Genomic DNA, 8,565 nt, shown 5'->3' with positions numbered 1-8,565 from the left:
GTGAATAGAGATCTGAGTCATTTAGGAAACACTACCTCCTCACAAGCCATTGTTTACCAGAAGTAGCCATTGCCATTGGCATAGATTACGGGGGTACAACCTGCGGGGTTTGATTGTGTAACTGATGACTCTGAAACTAAAAGTAATAGAAAATTTTTCTCTAATAATACATCCATTTCCCGATTTATGAGACAGAACATGTCCAATGAGGCATCTTTTAGAAGCACTAAAGGAAAAGTAGTGCTACCTGGCAAAGTAGAATTACAAGAATATAGAAAATATACCAAATCCCCTTCCCTAGAATTCTTAGCTCTGGTTTAGGCCCCCTAGCTCCTCCTTTATAAAAATCACAAATCATAGTGAAAGTACTACTTTGTTCACAGGGACAATCAGTACGTTCTTTGCACTTACATACTGGCTCGATTAAGTATTTACTCTTTAAGAATTGCAGTCACTATTAAGTGAACTCAGTATTAAAAGGAAATCTTCCTAAGCTAAGTTTAAAGAAGAGCTTATGCTGGATATTTGCTCTGAGTTTAACAACCCATTTTGAAGATTAGTAAAAATTGGAGACTGTGACACTAGATGGAGCCCATTCTAGTATGCTTGGTGAGCTAGGGCTCTCCAGTTGTAATCTCTGTTCTGCCATCTCCCTGTTGCAACAGTTTCTTTGCTATAAAATGAAGTTGACATTATTTCTTTATCTCTTAGCTATTTATAAGGATCAAATTCATTTGAATCATGTGAAAGTGCTCTTTAAAAGCAGAGGTGATGATAAAGACACTAGGTGACATTGTCATTTAGCAGTAATTAAGGTTATAATGGTTTCATTTTTTTTAGACTTTGCTCCTGGTGTCCTGAGGTAGCCTTTAAACACTAGCAAGTTGTCTCCTTCAAATAAAGGTTCCTTCTAATGAGTTACGAAATTTTGGAAAGTAATTTGAGCTAATTTTTAACATAAGACAAACTGAAGGGAACGGCTAAGGTCTTGTCAGGGTTTGATGATTGGGGTTTGAGTCCTGCTCCCATCATATTTTAACCATGTGATCTTAGTTATTCAAACTTTCTACATCTGAATTTCCTCTCAGTAAAACTAAAAACATAATCCTACTGCCCAGGGTAGATATGCCAGTTTGATGAACTCAAGGATGTGAGTACTTGGCTCCCCAATAGGGATACCTTTCTTCTCTTCCAGCATACTTTCAATGTTGAATGGTAGCATAGTTTAGGATTACTGTGTGAAGACACCAACAGCACACAACACATCCCCTCCTTGCCTCCTCTTTTCCCCCTCCATACTATGGCCAAGGAAATAAGAAGTAAATTAAGCTGCTTAGGTCACTGACACTCTCCTTAGGACTAATAAATATTTCTTCTTTTCAGTGTGATCTGACTGAGTTGAATTCTTTGAATGTTCAGCCTTCCCAAGGAGTTTGACACTTTCACTACTGAACATACACAGAACTATTCAACCATATGGGCATGAGGTATGTGGTGGGTGGGGGTTCTTTTTTGGAGGGGAATAAGTTACAGGGATTGTGGATTCATCTTGCAAGGCACCTTTTTTACTTTGACTTTCCAAAAAAGCACCCTTTAAGGTTGTATGACAGGATGAGTAAGGTGGTGGTTAGCAAAGTTAATGTTTACCAACATACTGAAGGGAAAAGCAAACACTGTATATCCAAAATGTGTTTAAGCATTTTCCTAGGAATCGGAATTCCTTAATCTTTAGACCGTCGTAAAGATTAAATTCTTCGTGTTTGAATTATAATTCCTACTAGAAATGTGTTTAGAGTTTGTGATTTGATTTTATGTTCAAAATAAGGAAAACATCTCTGTACCTTCTTACCCAGCTATTTACAACTTCTATCTCCCTACTCCTTTCCATCCCTCCATCTGTCTTCACTTCTCTCTTGCTATTGTCCCACCCTTTGTTTTTCTCCCCAGCAAGTTTTGAGAAGTGAGTATTGTCTTTCTCACTTGGTTCTTGGCCACCAGCACCAGACTTCTGTGAAAGTGCTCTGCAGGCCTCAAGTGGCTCTTCACTACCAGATTGAGCAGTTACTTGTACTCCTGACATCCCTGGTAGCTATGTTACACATGCTGCTTACCACTGTCTTCCTGAAGGCTTTCCCTGCTCTGGCTTCCAGGTCAGCTGTCTCCTGCTTTCCTTCTTCTCTGGCCTTTCCTTCTTCCTTCCTTTACTAAGTCCTTTTCTTCTGCCTGTTTCGTAAGTGTTAGTGATCCTCAGGATTCTACCTTCCGCTTTTTTCTCTCCTGGGTTGATCTCATGTTTTATACTCTGATTAGTTCAGAAATCTAATTCTATCCCAGTTCCTTTTCCTGAGATTCGGGTCAGCTACTTAGGTCTATTATACTAATCCTAGCCATCCAAACTGAAAAAATTGAATGTATCTAGAAATCCTCTTGACTAGAGAGTACCTTTCTCATTCACTGCCAAGTCTCCAGTATTTTTCTCTCTCCTGTCCCACTTACACGCTCTGGGAAGACTTCCTTCCACAGTGTACTCATCCCATTGCCCATCTCGTTAAAACCTTTCAAGGGTTCCTTATGCCCCTTTCTAATTTTGATCTGTCAATGTCAAATTTTCCCTAAGTTCTGCTCCTGGAAAATATACCATTTAGTTTTCCAGAAACTCCCCATCATTTTGTGGTCGTGGAAACCACAAAGGTTTGTCCTTGAATGTTCTGAGAGAGACCAGTTTCTTTCTTCTTCCTGACTCCATGAGATTCAGATGACCCCCTGTTTACCTGTCTCTATAAAACTCCAGGTCCTATAAAACTCCAGATCCTCTCCTTCCCTTTAATTTAAACTGTTGGAATAAAACATTCATTAATGAGAGCCTCAATTAAAATTAAATCATCTCAATTGTCCTGAGCATTTTAACTCTCACAGCTTTTACCCTGTTAACTTTGCTATAGTTATTTTCATATAATTTATTGTTGTTATTTTAGTATGATTTTATACTAATTTGCTATGATAATAACAAATTATAATATATTATTTATTACTATAAAACACTTACATCTTCCACTTTAAGTCCTTCAGTAGTATTTATAAAAATAGTTGCATTATAGATAAGGGTTAACTATAAAGTAAGTCTACTCCAATTTTTCTATTTGTAGATGTTTTTACTTAAGAAGTACTTTCTTAATAGCCAGAGAGTTTATTCATTATGATAGTACCTAAACTACTATAACAAAGAAACTTCTAATGGAATCGTTTAAATAGGTTAGATGTTTCCTTTGCACAGAACAGGGCAGATGTGAGCAGCCAAGTTCTGCTACACTTCACAGTTTCTAAGATCATACCTCTCCCTGTTTCCAGCCAGCAGGACAAAGGGAAAAGAAAGGCCAAATCAAGTAGCCTTGTCTTTCTAGAGGTTACCAGGAAGTTGAATTTGAACTTCTCACATCCTTTTTGCTCCAGCTTCACTGCATAGTCATATTTCATTGCAAAAGAGACTGGGGAATATTATCTCTAGACAGTCACCAATGTACACAGCTAAACTGGGTGTTGATGGTGGCACGGCCTGTTACCAAAAAACAGAGAAAGAGAATGGTTTCTTTGGAGGGGGGGTGTCGTTAGTGGCTTTTATTCTTTTTTTTTTTTTTGCAATGCTGGGGGTTGAACCCAGGGCCTTGTGCATCCTAGGCAAGTGATATACCACTGAGCTACTTTCCCAACCCCACTTAGTGATCTTTATTCACAAGAATGAAGAACTATTTTGATTAAAAAGTCAACCTGAGAAGAAAAGAGTTTTTTGTGGGGTTTTTTTCCCTTTCTTTTTTCAAATTCATCTGAACCTACCCTGAAAGTTTCAGCAGCTGCTACATGTAGGTAATAAAATTAATTACCTATTACTTTTTTGCCTTTTCCCTCCAAAAAAAAGTGTGTCATACTGAGTTAAGGACAGAAAAGTAGTTTTATAGCTCTTATCCGCAACCAATGCTTTTTATTTTAAATGAAAATTGGTGGTGCCAGGTGCATGAGCATGTGTACAGACTTTGTAGCATGGACTTTCCCTGTACATTTCATGTCTGTCTTATCACTCATAATTGTACATTAAGTGTAACTTTTGGTGTCCTTTTTTGGGGAGTAGAGAAGTGGGAGGGATTGAACCCAGGGCCTTGTACATGTTGGCAAATACTCAACCACTGAGCTACATCCCTAGCCCAATTTTTGTGTCATTTTATCACCGTATTCAAAGCTATCCTTGTTTTAAGTGGAAGAATTACATTCATTCCTTGCTGTCATGTGTTCTTTACTCTCAGATGTGAATATCAGTATGTTGTATAATTTGAGTTAATTCCTTGGCCAGTGTTCCCTGGCACACTAGTGCAGAATGAATACCTGCTTGCCAGAATACAAATCCGTCAGCTGTTTCTTACTTTGTGTAATACAAATGCTGTCACTTTCTACATTTGTAGGAAATACATATGTATGTGGGAAATCCTATGTTGATGGTTTATGTTTATTTTATCCTTTTTATTCAAACTTTTATTAGAAAATAATTAGATGTAATATATTATCATGGTTACAGGTCAGTCCCCATTCATAAACCAGTAAAGGCTATCCTGAGACATCAACCATATGGAATGGACTGTCACTGTGAGATATCTAAGATAGCTATTTCTGTAGGTTCAGTGCCTAAAAAAATCTAGACTTGAGTTTGTGCAGCAGCCTTACTATGGCATCAGATATTTCTAGAACAGGTGGGTGACAGTAATACCTGATTTTCTTAGAAGAGTTCTTGTTTTTATCTTATCCTGTTATCTTACCTTAACATTTGTCACTGTCAGAAATTTTCCAGTTTCTATAGTGAATTGGGGGCTTAGTGGGAGGGGTTGTTTTGTTTTGGGTTTTTTGTACTGGTAATTGAACCCAGGACCTCACACATGCTAGGCAACTGCTCTACCACTTTTTGAGACAGGCTGTCCCTAAATTTCCCTGGCTGGTCTCAAACTTTTGATCCTCGTCCCTTGACCCTTTAAGCAGCTAAGATTATGGGCACACACCTAATGGTGCACCCAGTTCTGTTTACCTTTGTTGCGTATTTCTAGTCTTAGTTATCATAGTTTTCTTGACATACTTTACTATCATTTGGGGTGTTAATAGTGTTTACACTAAATAATTCTGGGCAGAATGTGACAGGGGTCCTTACCCCATCTTTTTCAGAGTATTTAGGGTAATAAGAATGGGTAGATCTTTCACCTGTGAGAGGGCAGAGACTGTATGCATCTTGCTCTACAATGTACATATGCCCACCAACAACAAACACATTATCTAAGCCAAACACCTGTTAAAACATGGATGCTCATGCGCTTCAGGATGAAATGGTGATTATCACCAAGTGCAAATCCTCAACACCTAATCCAGCGGGCCATGTTTGCAATGACACTTGATGAATGAGCAGCCACCTTTAATCTTATATATTTCTTGCATTAGCAGTCTCTAATGAAATTGGTGTATCATGGCATTGGATGTTAATGCAATTATAATTCTAATGTGTTGTACATGAAGTTGCAAAATGAGGGCTGGAGGTTCAACTCAAGCAGTAGAGTACCTGCCTTGCAAACATGAAGATCCCAGTAGTGGGAAAAAAAAAAAGTTGCACAGATAAACAAATGGTTTCTTGGTTAATGATCTATTTACTGTCATGCTTTTATAAGGAAAAGATAATATTTACTAACTTTAAAAAGTATCACATCTCAGATGAGTAATTTCTATCACTCATAAGATTTAGACCTCAGTTTATATACAGTCTGATATTTTTAGGTTGGAGTTCCCAGTGCACATTCAAGGAATGGGTGCCACGTGGTCAAAATGTCAGTTCATTTGAATGGGGTCTGATTGTGCTCACCCACCTCAGTTTACCCCAGGATGTGAATAAGTGTGGTCCTTTCCCATAGGGCCCTGACAAGAAATGGTTTGTGAAACTCTGTTAGTGAACTGTATAATTAAAATAGCAGGCACTTAAATAAATACTTCATTATCACTGACACTTGAAGTAAGCAAAACAGTTTTTAAGAAATGTTATCTTGAGTCATTCTTTCAGAGTTAAACAGATAAGTTTTATCAGAAAGTAAATATTCAAAATTATCCAAAGTCAACCAGGGCCACACTGGTGGCTCACACCTGTAATCCTAGTTACTCAGGAGGCAGAGATCAGGAGGATCAAGGTTCAAAACCAACCTGGGAAAATAGCTCACAAGACCCTATCTCAAAAAACACCAACACAAAAACAGGGCTGGCGAGTGGCTTAAGTGAGAGTGCCTGCCTAGCAAGTGTTGGGGCCCTGAGTTCAAATCCCTGTACCACCATTCCCCCCCCCCAAAAAAAATCATCCACAATCAAAGATCTTCAGAGTAGCCTTCAAAGGAGCCATTTAAAGTGACCACATTCTGAATTAGAAATTATGCTAGGGCAACCCACTCTGGAGCCCTCCATTCCTGCAGGAGCATCCATTCTTTCCCTTAATAAACTTTTCTACTTTTACACTCAAAAAGAAAAAAGAAAGAAATTGTGCTGGTATGGTTGTTTATATTTTATAACTTCCCACCACAAGATTTTACAAACTGTGTTTCTCAATTGGATTTGTAATTTTCACAAGACCTGTACCAATATTTGTAAGTATTTAGAAGCGAGATTTTTAAAATTGAATATGAATAAAGCATTTCTTTGTTTTATTAAATCCTTTGAAAGAGGACAAAAGTAATATTCAGCCAAGTTTACCAATTTATCACAAATTCTAAAATGAGGCTTTTCCTATATTACTTTAAAAGGCCAAGCCTTTGGAGTAGTTTTTAGTTAGCTCTAACATGTTTTCTAATGTCAATAGTGAATTCCACTATAGCAGAAGTTATATTGCCAAAGTCATCAATGATTTCTAAGAGTCTTGTTTGTCCTTAATTCTGTATTATTTGACTACTTTGTAATTTTCCTCTCAAAGTCTTCTACCTTACCTATTGATGTTCTTGATTTTCCTATCCTGTTCATTGATTTGTTTTTCCTCAAGGCTTTCATGATCTTTGTTTATCCTCTGTTATCACACAACATTACAAATCCTGGGTTTTCCTCATTTTCCCTTCCCCAAAATTCTGGACACCTAAAGCCAATCCCAGGGAGTGGTTGAGGTGGAAAAAAAAATTCAGTGTGTGTGCCTTGTCACAGTGGTGTTTTATCTCATGTCATTAATAAGAAAATGAAGAGCCAGGTTCACAAGTGATGTGAAACATTGTCTGCTATCCCACCCTGTGGATGAACTGGTAAGAGATGGAGACAGGGTAACAACTTAAGGACGACAAGAATGCCTTAAGCACCATTCTTATCCATCGTGCTGCCAATTTAAGAATTCAAATTCTTAAAAGAAAGAAAAGAATTGGGATTCTAGCCAGGCACTGGTTGCTCAGTCCTGTAATCTTTGCTACTCAGGAGGCAGAGATCAGGAAGACCATGGTCAAAGCGAGCCAGGGCAAATAGTTCTCGAGACCCTATCTTAAAAATAACCAATACAGAAAAGGACTGATGGAGTTGCTCAAGTGGTAGAGCGCCTGTCTAGCAAGTGTGAGGCCCTAAATTCAAACCCCTATAACTGTTAAAAAAAAAATTGAAATTCTTTTTAAAATTGGCTCAATAAAAGAGACTGTAGGCTATTTGTGTATAAATTATGACACTGATGATAATATAGATGATAAATACAGATTTTAAGTACTTAATTGTATTTATGAGTTTATTTTTGAAGTACTGGGGTTTGAACTCAGAACCTCAGACTTGGCTAGGCAGGCACTCTACCACTTGATCCACTCTACCAGCCCTTTTTTGTGTTGGGTATTTTTGAGATAGGGTCTCACAAACTGTTTGCCCAGCTGGCTTCAAGCTGTGATCCTACTGATCTGTGCCTCCTAAAGAGTAGCTAGGATCACAGGCATGAGCCACTGATGCCCAGTCCTGCTACTGTTCTCACTCTGTTGCCCTCCCTCCTATCTTTGCCTCCACTCTTCACTGTTACACTACTTCTTGGCTATTGTTTACTTATAAATGGATGTTGGCTGTTATATTGACCTGAAGAAAACTCAATAAAGCTGGGTGCCAGTGGCTCACACCTATAATCCTATCTACTCAGGAGGCAGAGATCAGGAGGATTGCAGTTCAAAGCCAGCCTGAGCAAAAGTTCAGGAGGCCCTATCCCAAAAAACCCATCACAAAAAAGGGCTGGTAGAGTGGCTGAATGTGTAGGCTCTGAGTTCAAACCCAGTACTGCAAAAAAAGAAAAAAGAAAGAAAGAAACTCCAATAAAGAATGAAACTGAAACTAGGGCTGAAGAAACAGCTCACAGTGCTTGCCTAGTATGCACAAGGCCCACTGAAATGCACAGCAGAACAAAAAGAAAAAAGAGAGAGGGAGGGAGGGAAGAAGGAAGAAAAGAAAGAAGGAAAGAAAAGAAACTGCTGATTTTCCCTGTCTGCCTAAAAGAAATAATGAAGGGTGTGAGTGTGTGTGTGTGTGTGTGTGTGTGTGTGTGTGTGTGATAGTATCTGTTAT

General features: G+C 38.4%; 1 protein-coding gene across 10 annotated transcripts in view; it reads left to right on the top strand.

Annotated features, from left to right (window-relative positions):
- Lrrc8d (leucine rich repeat containing 8 VRAC subunit D) overlaps positions 1–8,565 on the top strand; it is a 110,006-nt gene that overhangs the window by 86,220 nt on the left and 15,221 nt on the right. For 3 of the 10 annotated variants that reach the window (XM_074076531.1, XM_074076532.1, XM_074076534.1), the window contains one exon: positions 1,384–1,487. The exons of the other annotated variants lie outside the window; for them this stretch is intronic. The gene's annotated coding sequence lies outside the window, so the exon portion shown is untranslated. The remainder of the gene's footprint in view (positions 1–1,383; positions 1,488–8,565) is intronic. 10 annotated transcript variants of the gene reach the window in all.

The sequence above is a fragment of the Castor canadensis genome, chromosome 6, assembly GCF_047511655.1.
Source record: "Castor canadensis chromosome 6, mCasCan1.hap1v2, whole genome shotgun sequence".
Lineage (NCBI taxonomy): Eukaryota > Metazoa > Chordata > Mammalia > Rodentia > Castoridae > Castor > Castor canadensis.
This window is presented reverse-complemented; position numbering and strand designations above follow the sequence as displayed.